The sequence below is a fragment of the Lissotriton vulgaris genome, chromosome 4_1, assembly GCF_964263255.1.
Source record: "Lissotriton vulgaris chromosome 4_1, aLisVul1.2, whole genome shotgun sequence".
NCBI classification, from domain to species: domain Eukaryota; kingdom Metazoa; phylum Chordata; class Amphibia; order Caudata; family Salamandridae; genus Lissotriton; species Lissotriton vulgaris.
In genome coordinates, this window is record NC_141691.1 from 324628035 (window position 1) to 324643397 (window position 15363).

The window sequence follows — 15363 nt, forward strand, 5'->3', positions numbered from 1 at the left end:
TGATTTCATTCGCAATTTGATCACTTGAAGTAAATGTTTGAGCGATTGACCATTAACATGAATTGCTTGTCTTAAATAAGTCCGGTACACCATTAGTAAAGGAATGTATTGTTTCAGATATAAAGTCCCCTGAGGAAGAGCTGTGTAGCTCGAAATGCATCGGGCAATGTATGAATCGATGACAATCATTAAATTACTGAAGTAATAAGGAAAATGAAAAATGAAAACTGAAAATTTCATGAGAATTAAATGAAATGAACAGACAAACAATTGAGTAAAGAAGTTTATTAAACAATTTGTTCACCTGTATATGAAAATAACAGAGTGCGGATGTGATTGTGAATCTTGTGACACAAGAAACACGCATTGACACCTGTAAGTCTTTGCACCATGGCCACTTGCTTCTAGCGTTTGTAGTACTTATATAACAGAGAGGCCAGGCATTGCCATTCTCTGACCGGATCGGGACACACCCAGGCATATTTCGTTCTCCGGTATGAACTTCCAACGGCTTCCTTTCCCACCGGCTCCTCTGACCCCCCCACCCGTTCCTATTCTCTTCCAACACGGCACCCTTAATTGAACGCAAAATCACGCGCGCACAACCACGCGCATTGTGCACAGCTTCCATTTCCCACCAGACACTTCGTGCGCGCACGCCACCTCTGCTGGCAAACGCATTCAGTTCACCAGGGTGCACATCCCCTCACCCCCATATGCTCGCTCGCAAATCTTCCTCCCACCCTTCCTTTCTGCTTTCCTTTGAAGTTTCAGCCTGAGCTTTCACCGGCTCCTCTCCGCCCCCTTCCTTTAATGGCCCTCCCCTCCCCCAGCTCAGAGCGCGCAACGCTTGTTATTTTCTATGCTTTGCTCCTTCGTTCACTTTGCCTCTCTTTCTTGCTCATTCTCTCTTCCCTTCCCTCTTACACCCGTCCCCATTTACCTGGGCAATTTCCTTTATTTTCCTCACTTTCATTTGATGATGGTCTCTGTAGTCGTTTCTAATTTTATCTCCCTCGTTCTTCTCAAAGATACTCTATCACCCCCACATTGTAATCGCTTTCTTTCCCTTCCCACCGGGAGCCCCATTCACTCTAGCCCTCTTTCAACCTCACGCTGGCTCTTGTGTTTCCACCTCCCCCGAGTGCTGCAGGCTCTGCCGTGTCTCCTCGCCTACCTCGGCCTAACCTAGAGGCCTCTGTCTGGGGCTTCCAGTATGACAGCAGCCTTCCACCGATGTCAGCATAGATTCTGCCACCTGGCAGGCCCATGCAACGTGCAGCCAGTGGCAAGAAAGGGGCATTTTTCTGCAGCATTCATGACGCTCTCAGGTGTCTGCAGTCAAGCCGTTGTGTGACCCAGAGCTATGCATTGTTGTCACGGTGCCAGGCCAATCTATCTCCGTGCCAGTGTGAGGGGCAGTAGGGCTTAGGGGATGTCTGCCACATTGCCATGTCAACACAAGTCATTGTGCAAAGATGCATGGCACCCTCTGTCTCTATGCTAGGGAACATGGCATCTTGTGCCTCTATGCCAGGACACACAGCACCCTCTGTCTTTACACCAGGGCACATGGCACCCACGCCCCCTCCACCAGACAGTGCCTCGCAGCTCTGTAGGCAGCAACGGGGGACTGGTGGGCAGAGTGCTGGTGCATACTGAGGGCTAGCTTCGAGCAACCCCAAAGACTGGATGCTTCGACCCACTGAGCATTCCACGCTATCCCCTTCTAATTTCCACTAAAGCCCCTTCTACCTTCCCCGCTGTCTCCCTCTCCTTCTACCCTTCACCCCAGCCCCGCACCCTTCCCTTTCTCATCCACTGTTCCTTTACCTACCTTGCTTCCTTTCTCCACTCCCGCTGCTCTGTCTTCCTTGTTTACCATGTCAAGCAGCTATTCGCCGTCTTGGATTGCTAAATAAAATGGAGCCTGTGTCATTCAGTAGGATCGGACATTGATTGACAGAAGCGCCAGTAGCATCATTTCGCATACGGGTTTGTGCGCATATTGATAAATTTTTTTTCTTCTTTTTGGTGGATGTTAAACATCGTTTGCAAGAAGCATTCTGTGCCAAAAGACGAGACCTATACACTTTGCCAATGCTGGTTTCGCTTAGAAATGATTACTGCAGCAAGATGCAGCATGCTCTTGAGGTTCAGAGGAAGTAGAATTAAAAGAACGGAAAACTCCAACCTATCAGAGACAAGTCAATTTTCAGACTGTGATGTGTCCCCATAACTAGGCCAATATTGCAGGCTGATAAGTGCATCGATGAAGAAAGTGTCAGAAATTTTAAAAAATAAATAAAATTGCAAACTTTTGTGGCATTCTTCAATTTCACCACAAATAAAGAAACACCCAACATCAGCCAGCGTTAGCATGGCATCACTCCGACTTTTCAAACGGTTAAAAATTATCGTGGTTGTTCTTCACAGCAAGGCATGCTATCGCGCTCTTTCTCTCGCGCTCTCTCCCTATCTATCGCGCTCTCTCTTTATCTATCTATCGTGCTCTCTCTCTATTGCTCTCTCTCTCTATTGCTCTCTCTCTCTCTCTCTCTCTATTGCTCTCTCTCTCTCTATCTATTGCTCTGTCTCTATCGTGCCCTTTATCTATTGCGCGCTCTCCCTCTCTATCGTGCTCTACCTCTCTCGATCTATCTATCCATCGCTCCCTCACTCTCTATCCATCGCTCCCTCACTCTCTATCCATCGCTCCCTCACTCTCTATCCATCGCTCCCTCACTCTCTATCCATCGCTCCCTCACTCTCTATCCATCGCGCCCTCACTCTCTATCCATCGCGCCCTCACTCTGTCGCCCTCACTCTGTCGCCCTCACTCTGTCGCCCTCACTCTGTCGCCCTCACTCTGTCGCCCTCACTCTGTCGCCCTCACTCTGTCGCCCTCACTCTGTCGCCCTCACTCTGTCGCCCTCACTCTGTCGCCCTCACTCTGTCGCCCTCACTCTGTCGCCCTCACTCTGTCGCCCTCACTCTGTCGCCCTCACTCTGTCGCCCTCACTCTGTCGCCCTCACTCTGTCGCCCTCACTCTGTCGCCCTCACTCTGTCGCCCTCACTCGGTCGCCCTCACTCTGTCGCCCTCCCTCCATCTATCTATCACCCTCACTCTGTAGATCAATCGCATCACCACAACATCACTGAGCACCACCACAGCATCACTCAGGGGCACCACAACATCACTGAGCGCCACCACAGCATCACTCAGGGGCACCACAAGATCACTATGCGCTACAACAGCATCACTGAACACCACAGCATCACTCAGCGCCACCACAGCATCAATCTGTGCAACCATTCAACAACAACTGGTTCAAATATGTTCTCTCAATGTTTCAAGCTTCATTACAAATGTCACAAAAAGATGTTAATATTTCACTTCTGTTCTTGGATTTTCGTCACAATAAAAACACTGAACATAATCTTCACTAAAGTTATTTACAGAAGTTTAAGCTATTGCCATTATAAATTACAATACATTTTATTTAAGTATAAATTATTTTAAAAAAATTAAAATCCATTGTTATTTGTAATGTCAATACAACTAATTCACGTAAATACCACACATATTGTATTACAAATGCTATAGGTGTCACATTTGCGAAAGTTAAAACTATTGGCATTGTAAATGACTAAGCTATAATTTTGCTATTTTCAAAACCAAGACATACATAAAAAATTTGTAATTTACAATACCAATAGCTTAAACTTTCCTAATGCGAGACCTATTTCATTGTAAATGCTTGTTTTCATCAGGGACTGATTCAGGTCATCTGTGTATAAAATGTAAAGAGGTGGTGCAAGGACACACCCCTACTTTAGACCCAGATTGGCACTGTTTTTTTCCGAAAGCTGTTCTCTAGCCCAGATTTTAATATTAGTCTTGTGTTGGAACATAGCTAGATAATGGCCAAAAACAAAACCAGGCATTCCCCCTGCCACCAGTGGTTCCCAATCTGTGCGCCGTGAAAAGTAGCCAGGGCCGCCGTGCACCAAGCACACAGATTGAGAACCGGATGCCTTCAGTGTACTGCAGTGCACTCTTGACCTGTATTTTTGTGAGCTGCGAATTCTATGAAGTTTCGGCAATTAAATAAGCACAAACCATTAAAAAAGCTGATGCTTTTTGGGTTTTCCTGCTTTTGTGCTCAGATGTCACATACTCTTATGTATGCGCTTGCATGCATTCCTAAATAGATAAACAGATGTTGATTTGCCCACCCCCCCCATCCCCCCTCCCCTCCACGCAGCATGCTGAATGTTCCAGAAACCGATTTTATGGACACCAACCTTTCCATAGTGAGGCACGGCTGCCAAGACCAGTGTTTGCTCCATGAGAAAATGTAATCTTTTCAAATATCTTTTGCAGAGACTTCGAAATAAATTATGCCAAAATCTGGGCTGTATGTAAACTGGCTTCTCTGAAAAATCAACATACATTTGAGGTACAAGGATTCATTTTTATGGGATATGTTAACTTAATATGGACATTTTGGTAGTCTGTTTTGTAATCTGCGTTTGTAAAGTTTGTTTCTGTGGTCTTTTTCCATGTGCTACTCCAACAGTCCGTTTTCACATGCTACTCTGGAAAGCAGCAGAAGTGACTTCTTTATTTGTGGCTAGCTCATCTAATGGCCTCAAAGTGTGAGAAGAGGGTGGCAAGGTCGTGGATAGTTTTTAGGCAATATTGTCTTTCCTAGCAGTGGTTCTAGTATCAGTGCTCATGCTGGCAGTATTTCTAGTACCGAAGAAAGCCACACTAGGAAAGTCTGGTCTTTCATATTTATCTGTAGGATTTGCACGGCACCTCCAATTGGATCTCTTTTGTGATTACCACCACTGCATTCCATGCTTTCAGAATTTCACATGCCTCATCATACAACCTGGATCCAAGTCTGAAGTTGTATACAGAACGGAACAGATATCAGCTGTACCGCTGCATACTGACAGATGGCGCTCACTGCTCTGCATCTACACAGTCCGCGCCGGATGTGATGTGCACAGTGCCTATATAAGCAACCACCCAGCGTGCTAACAGTTTCTTTTGTGGCACATTACGCTTGCAGAATCACATCAGAAGGGTTTTGACCAGTGTGCTGACTAAGAAGGACCTTTCAGAGAAGGATTCTGGTTTTCACAGCAACCAGGAAGAAGAGGGCTATAAGGAATCTGTGGTTAGATAGTCTATCAGAAAAGGTGTTACCAAAGGTATGTAACTTGTTCTCCTGGAAGAGACTTCTAACCACAGATTCTCACCTTAGAATAGATACCACAGAAATAAACTCACCGGAGGAGGGCTACGAATTGGCTTAAACCCAAAAGTTCTGCAGGACCAAGCAAGAAAAAAAAAATCAATGGACCGGACTGTACATAAAATAATGATTTGTGAACGTGTGAAGCGTCATCCACGTAGCCGCCTGGCAAATGTCTAGGACAGGCACCATGATTGCAGATGCAGCCTTGACTCTAGTGGAGCGATCCCGCAAGCTTTCAGGAGGTGGCTTTTCTGTCAATGCGTAGCAGATTTTTATGCAAATTCCATAGAGAACTGGTTCCCTATGCCCTTGCCTTTCTTTGCTCCAGTGAATCACATGAAAATGTGATTGTCTAGTCTATCTTCTTTGGTACAATCGGTATAAAAACTAAGGGCTCTCTTTAGATCCAAACAATGGAGCCTTTTCTCTTCCTTAGTGACATGAGGGGGAGCAAAGAAAGTCAGAAGGGTGATCATCTGACCAACGTGGGAGGAAGTCACCACCTTAGGTAGAACAGAGGTTTTAATTTGAAGAACCATTTTGCCCTGGTAGAATGGAGAGGGTTTATAGCTCGCTCACCTCTGAGTCGATGTAATGACAACCAAGACTGTCTTGAGGGTCAGAAGTCCGAGAACTGCTATGCATGGGTTCAAAGGGAGAAAACATCAGGTAAGTCCATACCAAATTCAAATCTTGCTGGTGCATAATGCAAAGAGAAGGCGGAAGCAAATGCTGCAACCCTTTCAAGTACTGAGTCACAACGGGTGACGTGAAACAGGACGGCTTATCCTGCAATGTTAATGTTAATGTTAATGTTAAGGGAAATTTATTGAGCGCACTGTCACCATGAGTTTCCTGGCGCTGATAGGACACTGAGGTTGAGCAAGAGGAGTTTAGTGGGGATGTGAAAAGAGCAGTGTTTTTAAAGATTTCCTAAAAGATAGGAGGGAGCAAGAGGTCTTGAGTGACAGTGGAAGAGAATTCCATAGCTTGGGAGCCAGGTGAGAGAAGCTGCGGCCGCCAGATTTAGTGAGTTTAAACCGGGGGATAACTAGAAGCTGAAGGTGGGTGGACCTCAAGGTGCGGGGAGGACGGTAAGGGGTGATCAGGGACTTCAGGAAAGCAGGGAAGGGACCAGTTAAGGCTTTGAAGACCAGGCAACAGACCTTGAAGGCTATTCTTTCACTGACTGGTAGCCAGTGTAGTTGATGTAACAGAGGTTTGGCCGACTGCCATCTAGGGATTTTAAATGCCAGTCTGGCAGCCTGGTTCTGGATGATCTGTAGCCTAGCCAGCTGGGATTTGGGGAGGCCATGGTATAGGGCGTTAGAGAAGTCCAAACGGGACATCACCAAAGCTATTAAGACTTGTAGCAGGGCTTCGGAAGTCAGAAGATGGGCAACTTTCCGTATCCTGTATAGCTGGAACATACAGGAGGATGTTACAGCACTCACCTGGGCCTTGAGAGTGAGCTCAGAGTCAATAATGACCCCGAGACTCTTTACGCAGCAAGCGGGAGAGGGAGGTGACCCAAGCTCAGTTGGCCAGTACTGAGGGCCCCAATGGGGGGCACTTCTCCCAGGGAGGAGAAGCTCAGTTTTGCCAGGATTGAGCTTTAATTGATTTTGGTTCATCCAGTGTTGGATGTGTGTCATGACCGCCTGGAAGTTGGTGACAGCGTCAGGGGAGGTGAGGGGGAAAATAATTTGTAAATCGTCCGCGTAATTGAACACTGTGACGTCCCACCTACCTAGGGAGTGAAGGAGAGGTTGAAGGTATAAATTAAAAAGGAGGGGGGACAGAGAAGATCCCTGGGGAACCCCGCAGGATGAAGGAACACTGGTGGCGCTAAAGGGACCCAAGCTCACTGCTTGAGATCTACCCTCTAGGAAAGATTTGACCCAGGACAAGGCAGGCCCACAGACTCCGGCGGCCTCGACACGGTGGAGTAAGATGTTATGATCCACTGTGTCGAATGCCGCCGATAAGTCTAGTAGGACTAATGCCTGGGGGAGTCCTCTGTCAGCATTGCTTCTGAGGTTGTCCAGCACGGCGAGAATCACAGCCTCAGTGGAATGGGCTGGTCTAAAGCCGGCCTGGTTTATTTCCAGGAAGTTGGACTCCTCGATAAATTGCGAGAGGCAAGTAGTAACATGTGCCTCCAGGATTTTAGACAGGAAAGGCAAGAGGGAGATGGGCCGGTAGTTGGTGAGGACCGCTGGGTCCGCGCCAGGTTTTTTTAGCAGAGGCACCAGTACAGCCTCCTTAAACGACCTGGGGACTGTGCCAGAGTTAAGGGAGGTGTTGAGTAAGGGTAGGATACAGTGCGGAAGTGTGTGACAAAGGTCGCGAAGTACTGAAGGAGGACAACAGTCCTTGGGGGAACCGGATTTCACTCGGGTGGCCAACTTGGCAACCCGAGTGCAACTGCATTAAAGCTGAGATAGTGGACAAATACCCCTTAACCGGCCCAGCACCAGACCTTGCTGGTCCAACACCACAAACAGTAACACCTCAGGCAGTTTTGCATGAAGTGGCTCAAAATTCTTTGTTGAATACCGAGCCACAAACCTGTTACAATAGGCATATAAAGATTTTGTCAAGGACGCCTGGCTGCAAGAATAATATTCACAGCTTCTGAAGAAAAATCAAAGACACTTAGCTGTGCAATCTTCAAGCATCAAGATGGAGTAATCGCAGGATTGGGTGCAGGACTCTGCTCTGTTGCTGCAACAGGAAATCCTCCTTAAGATGCAGCCTGATAGGAGGACGGATGCTCATGCATGCGAGTTCGGGATACCATACTTGCCGTGCTCAGTCTGGAGCCAACTGGATGACTTGAGTATGGTTGGTGCTAATCTTCTTGAGGACGAGGGCAGGAGTGGTATCAGTGGAAAGGTTTGCTGCAGGATGAAATCAATTTGGTAGGATGACACACGCGCCTATAGTGAGAGGACTTTTGACAGTGCAGCAACGTACGAATATGATAACTGTGGGCTTATCATAGCCCTCAACACAGCAACGTCTATACTTCAGTGTTGCTACTTAACTTCAGTATTTCTTGATACACTGATCTTGAATTTCTGTAGATCTTATTACTCGCCTTTAAGAAATCATCCTAACAAATGGATTTCCGTCCTCAGGGTTCCGCGGTGTGGTAGAAGAGAATTTTTTTTAATGCTAAATGCTATTGGAGCGCATCTGATCTGTGAGACCTTTCAGCCTTGAAAAAGACATCAAAAGAAAACTCGTATAGGCTGTTTAATCTGTGGATTTCAACCAGTTTAAAGGTCTAGAAAATAAAAGCCTTTGGAACTACAGACCTACACACTGTCTTCATATTTGGACTTTGAGTTATGTGCTACCAAGTTTCTGTTTTCTGAAGATAAAGCTTTGGACTGGTCAGACTGACAGACCAAGCAATTCTAATTGTGTGGCACTCTGGACTTGCTATTATTTTGTGAATATCTTAAAGTTCTCTTTCACATATCTGTCAATACTATGTAGGCAGCATAGTGTTTATCCATTTGAGCACACATTACCTTATGACTGTCTCTACACTTAACCAGAATTTGTGATGTGCGAGCTGAGCTGTTTGACCACCGTTATCTTTGTTTGTGTATCGATCTTTCGGATGCTCTATCTAGGGGAGTAGTAGAAATGGCACCGGGGTTGACTTTGGCTACAGAAAACTGCACCAACAAACTTTCGGGGTGGTATGCTGGGTGAAGAACGTCTGTTCCCTGGCGCAGGGTGAGGGCAGCATGCAACTTGGCATTTACTTGGACCCCAGAACAGGGTTTGGACCAGGCCCCCAGGAAGACACCCAGGAGTGCATTGTTAAATGGGAGCAGGTGCTCTGCACTGGTTTGCTCCGGCTCAGTTAAAACATTAGTTTTAACATCCACTGATGGGAGCTGGAGATCAAGGACCTCAACTGCCCTCCCCATGACAACTGAAAGGGACGCACTCTCCTCAGTGGTCGGACCAGGTGGAGAGACCAAAACAGAGTCTGGCAAGGTGTTTAGCCCACTGGAGCGGGCGATGCAGGTTTTTCTGTTGCCGCAAAGAGCTTTAGCTATCTGTCCCAACATGTCTTTAAGTGTATCGACAAGCTGGCAGAGCAAGACTTGGAGTCTAAGCCCATCCCAGGTACCAAAGACAGATCAAATGGGGATCATCTGTCTATAACTTTCCACGCAATGTTTTAATCCTACCTGAAATCAGACCAAAGTGCCTTGACAGAAATTGAGAAATAGTTGATCAAAAAGTGACCAAGGTAGCTCTCTGGATCCATGACTGTCACTGCAGAGAGAAACGCACTGACATCAGCGTTCGGGGGTAGGTTCTGTATAGACACTGCACATGTCACATTTGGCACAGATAATGTTGACGTGGAGCTGTTGGAACCATCTACCGGCACACACACACAGGTACTGCTCAAGGTTTTCTCAAATCTAGTATGACATCTGGGGAATATTCTAAGGTAATTAATCTACAGTTAGCAGTCTGTTCCAGAAAGTAAAGCTTCTGCTGGATATTCTCTATTTTTCACTCATTCTATAAATACCTGTAACCAGCTGAATATCAGGGGACACTATCGAAGGAAGAGCAATTTCTCTCCAGATGCAGCTATCTAGGCTCTCTCCTGAAATGGGCTGTAGGGAGATATAACTGAGGAAGAGACTGAGCAGGTAAAAGATGAGCTGCCTACCCAGAAAAGTCCCCAGGGTTGATGTATAGCCTGCAGAGCTTTATGAGATCAATAAATATCACATGGGCCCCCATTGCGTAAAATGTTCAAAAAAGTTAAGGACACCAGTTTTCCCTACACAAAAGAAAATATGCTAGAATACTGTTTATTCTCAAAACATACGAAGGTGTGGGTGCGAGTCAGGATTATTTACAATCAGCATGGCTATTTTATTAATTATTGTAGAATCAAAGATATTGGCTAAATGTTTTGCTAACAGATTAAAGGTAATCCTACGATCCCTAATATGTTTGGACCAAGTGGGCTTTGTCCTGCATTGCTGTTCGGCGGCCCATCTAAAATTGCTAGTGCATAATCTACGGCATGTGTGCAATAATGTGGATAAAAAAGTAGTGACTTCTATGGATGCCGAAAAAGGATTTGATTGGGAAGAATGTGGATATCTAATTAGGATTTTGACATGCATTGATATAGGACCAGTCTAGCTTCCAAAAATAAAATGGCTTTCGGATAGTCCCACAGCAATGGTATCAGGTAATGGATATCACACCCTTTAGAGATATGTAAGGAATGAGGCAAGGCGGCCCACTGTCTGTTACTTTTGTCCTAGACCACTGGTGATCGCTACCAGATTTACTGTGGGCATTAAAGGTACCCCCAGTAGGCAAGAACAAGGAGTTATTCTAAGGGGATTATATTTGGTTAACCTTATCAGATCCTCAGATCCTCCATCTCAAGGGGATAATCTCCAGAGTCTGTGTTTTCAGCTTATCAATTTAACTGGGAGAAGTGTGAAGCTTAGCCACTACCACTGCAGCTGACCTTGGACACCATCCCTTCAAATGGAAAACCTTGAAATAAAATTTGGGGATTTTTCTTAACAAATAGTTGGAAAACATGGTGCTTGACAATTTGCATGCTATATTGGACAGGATTAAACAAGATACAGAGAGATGGTTAGCTCAATTTTGCTCTGGGGGGGCAGGACTCAAGTTATGAAAATAAACATTCCTCCATGCATTAATTAGATGTTTGCAATGTTGGCCTCACAAATACCCAAGACTATGTTGAGGGATTTGTCGGACCAGGTGAAACTATTTGTCTGGGGAAAGAAAAAGACCCAGAAGAAAATAGATAAATGACATGCTTCGATAGAACGCACATGGTTAAGACTAAAACATTCTGAATCCTACTGACATTACAGATGCCTTAAATCAGAAACTTAATAAGCAGCATCTTGGAGACACTAGAACGACTGAAGATGGACAATGCACTCTTAAAAAGAATAGGTGGCCTATAAATATTTTACACGGAGGATCTGAAACAGCTAGTCCTTCAGTGGACTTAATTCTAGTTGGCACCCGGCCTTGCACGTTACGTCTCGGGCCTGTCAGAAGAAGCATTGCCTCTTCAAAGTAGACCTACAGTGGCACCATTTTGGGGTAAAAGTGTTATTTTTCTGATTGGAGATAAAGAACCTATTTGATTGAGAGGATTCGAACTGTAGATCAACTTTAGTTTGAGGGCAGAATAAGAACATTCACAGAGGTGCAAATTGACTTTGGAATGAACCGGTCTGACTACTGGTAATTCCAACAGTTGCAGCAATGCCTCAGCAAAGCAAAGCATTAGGGTACAGACCACGTCCTCTTTTGTAATCCAGGTTAATGACCTACTTGAAAACATGGTGAACTTACAAAGGGATGGTTTCTGGTTTGCACACGGCTCTCATGTACTGAATCTTCTACCACCAAGCGCAATCTCAAGATTAACCTGGTGAAGATTGGTCTCATCTTTTACAGATATACAATAAATGTTTGCAAGAAGTTAGGAAAAAACATGGACATATTAAGCTTACACACTAATGGTATTGGTCCCCACTGAGACTAGAGACAGTAGAACATATACTCGCTCTGAATTGTGGAGGTGTAGCCAACCGAATAGTGACATTATACATGTGATTTGCCAATGACAAAGGCTTCAAACCCATTGGACAGCTTTATGAAGGCTGGTGAGGCATGTCGAATACCTCTGAAGAGCAATCTGGCTCCACAGAAATGATGCACAATAACTCTGCATTACCAGAGATCACTCCACAATATTGGCGATGGTTTACCATGGCTAAGGCCCAACCTTTGTATTTTGTGGCTACGGAAGACTCCGGCCTGTGTGTTGGTAGAGACATGGCTGCAAGAAATGTTCAACATAGCTTTGAATGAAAAATGATCTACCAACTGAACAACCCAAACGTTGAAATGATTTAGAGGTTTCCTTGCGCAACAGGATACGATTTACCCAACATCCAGGAGAGAAAGGGGCTGCCTGAAAGATGATGTGCTAGTCTACTGGCTGTTTAGAGTTCCAAAGAGATCTATCTAGCAGTCCACCACTACATAGTCTTATATTATGTTTGGTTATTTCAGGCTTTCAAATCTACCTGAATTGACAGACTTGAGAAGCCTTATTTCATTGTATTCACAGTTGCGGAAGTTTGTGGTTTTTGGTGTAAAGGGGACAACTGATTGGAAGGAATGGAAGGGAGGTGGGAGGGGCAATACAGAGGAAAAGTGAAAATGGATAAGATGGACTTTTTTTATTCATATACAGTACACGCTTAATACATTGAGACAGTAGCCACAACAGTTTTCTTCAATGTACATATGGCGGTGAATACATATTTAAATATCTCTTATGCCCTGTTGCAGGGGATAAGTAATCCCCTAAGAACCAGGGGTGGAAAAAAAGGGTGCTTTTTGTTTTCAGAGTATTCCAGGTGCCATAGGTATTCGACTTTTCAGTCCTGCTTAGTCCCTATCACCGTGTGCGTTATGCACTCATCACAAACTTCTAGCCAGCCCAGTCTCACATACATTACTAGTTACATCGATAAAATGAGCTTAGCTGCATTGTCTTCTCGGCTGCACGGTGGTAGATGCACATGGACCTTATCTGGCAAAATCTGCAAGGGAAGTTAATAGGGGATCTAATACATCTGAGTCTGGATGCCCAGGGCTGTAGGCAGGCAGATACCTCCGCTTTTTCATTGCATGCAGCCATATCCCACAGCCAGTCTTCTTTCTTAGGCATTCTAGCCCTGCCCAATTGCATAGCAACTCGGTGCTAGGCCTAAAGAAATGGCTGCAAATCTCCTGCTATTATTCAGAATCCTTAAAACATAGCCCAGCAGGGCCATCAGCGGACTTAATTCTAGTTTGCACTCAGCCATTTGTACTTTGCAGACAAATACTACTATCCAGTACCCACGTATTGGTTCACAAGTCCATACCAGGTGAATCAAGTCTGCATGGCCCGTATAGCAGCGGGGGCAACTGTATGGTCTACTAGGATCTAACCTAAAACTCCTTCACTGGCGTCTAGAATGCATGATAAAGAAATTAAAAATCTAATAGCTTATGTCTATGGTTTATAGTTACTTTGTTTGTATTCAATGAAACTTCCACATTGCATTAATGATTTCAGTCCCCAAATCAGCATCCCACAAATGGCTATAGCGCCCCATATTCCCAGATGTTAATTCTGAAATCAGTGCTGAAATCAGTGCAAACAACCTAGAGACCCACCTAGTTGAGTAAGGGGGATATGCTTTCTGAGTCAGTGGTATAAATTACTGCAGCTTAGTCGTGTAGCCAGGCACCCTCAATCGGGCAGTGTGCCTCAGCCTAAAGTATGTGAAAATGTCTAGCAGGGTTCTATTGGCGCAGGCCAGTTTTAGAAAATGTATAACAATATATTTAGATGCTCAATTGCCTGCCTTATGAAATTTTGCCATGACTCTACTTTCCCAGGTAATTGGTAATAAAACAGCAATAATGCAGGAGAGTACAGGAACGGAGCACCTAGTTTACACCCTATACAGCACCAGGTCCAGCAGGTCGTGGCCAGTCAGAACCTCTGCTCTAGGTCTTGGCAAGTAGACCGGTAGCAATGAAACCAAGGGCACGGCCTAGATTTGCTCGTTTTTCTGATATCAGAAACAAGATTTTTCTACCTGGACGGTACCGGCGTTGAGTGCCGTAGCAGTGAGTTGTGATAGCATGACTAAGTCTGGGGTCTAGAATCTTCTCTTAAATGGTAGAACCAGTGTTTCCTTGATACTTCTCGACTGTCCTCCTGCCCAGATAAGCCTACATAAGTGTGTTCTAAGGGTATGAAGAAAATCTTTATTTAGTGGGGGAAGGGATATTTATAAACAAATACAAAAATGTGGGCGAATAATCATTTTTACCAGTGCGATTCGCACCAATATGAAGAGTAGGAGGCTATGGATAAGAGGGACCTTAAGCCAGTCACTTAGTGTTATATTATCAATAGGGGTTTATAAGTGCTTTTTGTTGTTTAACTGGAATATTTTCTTTCGTCAATAAAGCAATGTTAAAATAATGTTGAAGTACATAAAAAGTCCCTCAGTAGGAGGATCAAACGTAACAGAATGTCTATTAGAAATTGTACAGACCAGGGACCACCCCTTTGTAAGCTCCACGTGTAAGATTTCAAAAGAACACGCAGCCTGTTCCTAATGACCTGCGAGGCAGTGCAACAACTGTTGGTATCACAAATGATTAGGCTGATTCAGTCCCAAAACAACCCTGCTAGAGGCAAGCTTGTTAAAAACTGTGTGAAACAGCTGCAACTTAATTTTGTTTTATGAATATAATCTAAAAGTTGGTTATTTTCCAAGTTAATTGTTTTGTACAGCTCATAATCTGTAGCTTTGTAGTGACTTCAGGATACCTTGCTAGCCATATGGCTGGTCAGTGAATACACGTTAAGTTGCAATATGCCACACGTGGTGAAGGATTTCACCAGGGAAGGAAGGTTGACATAGATATTGGCCTTTAAGATACTTTAAATATAATTTACAAGTCAGTTTGGCAAGTACTGTCAATCAATCAACTTGGATTTGATTAGCGCTGCGAGGCCCCAGGGCGGTTATGCGCTATACAAATGCAATTTTTCATTTCATTTCATTTGTAGAGCGTTGCTAATCATCCGTGACTGTATTCAGGTGCTGTGTTCTTAGTGGGTCAGTTGAAAAGCCAGGTCTTGAGTCGCTTTCTGAATTCCGGGAGGGATGATGTTCGGAGGTGTAGTGGAAGGTCGTTCCAGGACTTGGCGAGGTAGCAAAAGGAATGTCTTTCACTGTTGTTTTGGCTGATGCAAGAGGTGTGAGCGAGGGAGTAGGAGCGCAAATGTCTGGAGGGTTTGTTGAAGTTCAGGTGGTGGTTGATGTATGCTGGTTCTTGGTCGTGGAGGGCCTTGTTGGCGTCTATCAGCATCTTGAACTGGTGCCTTTTCTCGATGGGGAGCCAGTAGAGGTGAGGTAGGGTGTGATTTGGGTCTATTTAGGGAGGTCT

At 44.9% G+C, this 15363-nt stretch overlaps 1 protein-coding gene across 2 annotated transcripts in view; it reads right to left on the minus strand.

Moving 5' to 3' along the window:
• The window catches only part of LOC147718709 (hypoxanthine-guanine phosphoribosyltransferase), a 451506-nt gene that overhangs the window by 12702 nt on the left and 423441 nt on the right, over window positions 1-15363 (minus strand). The window lies entirely within an intron of this gene.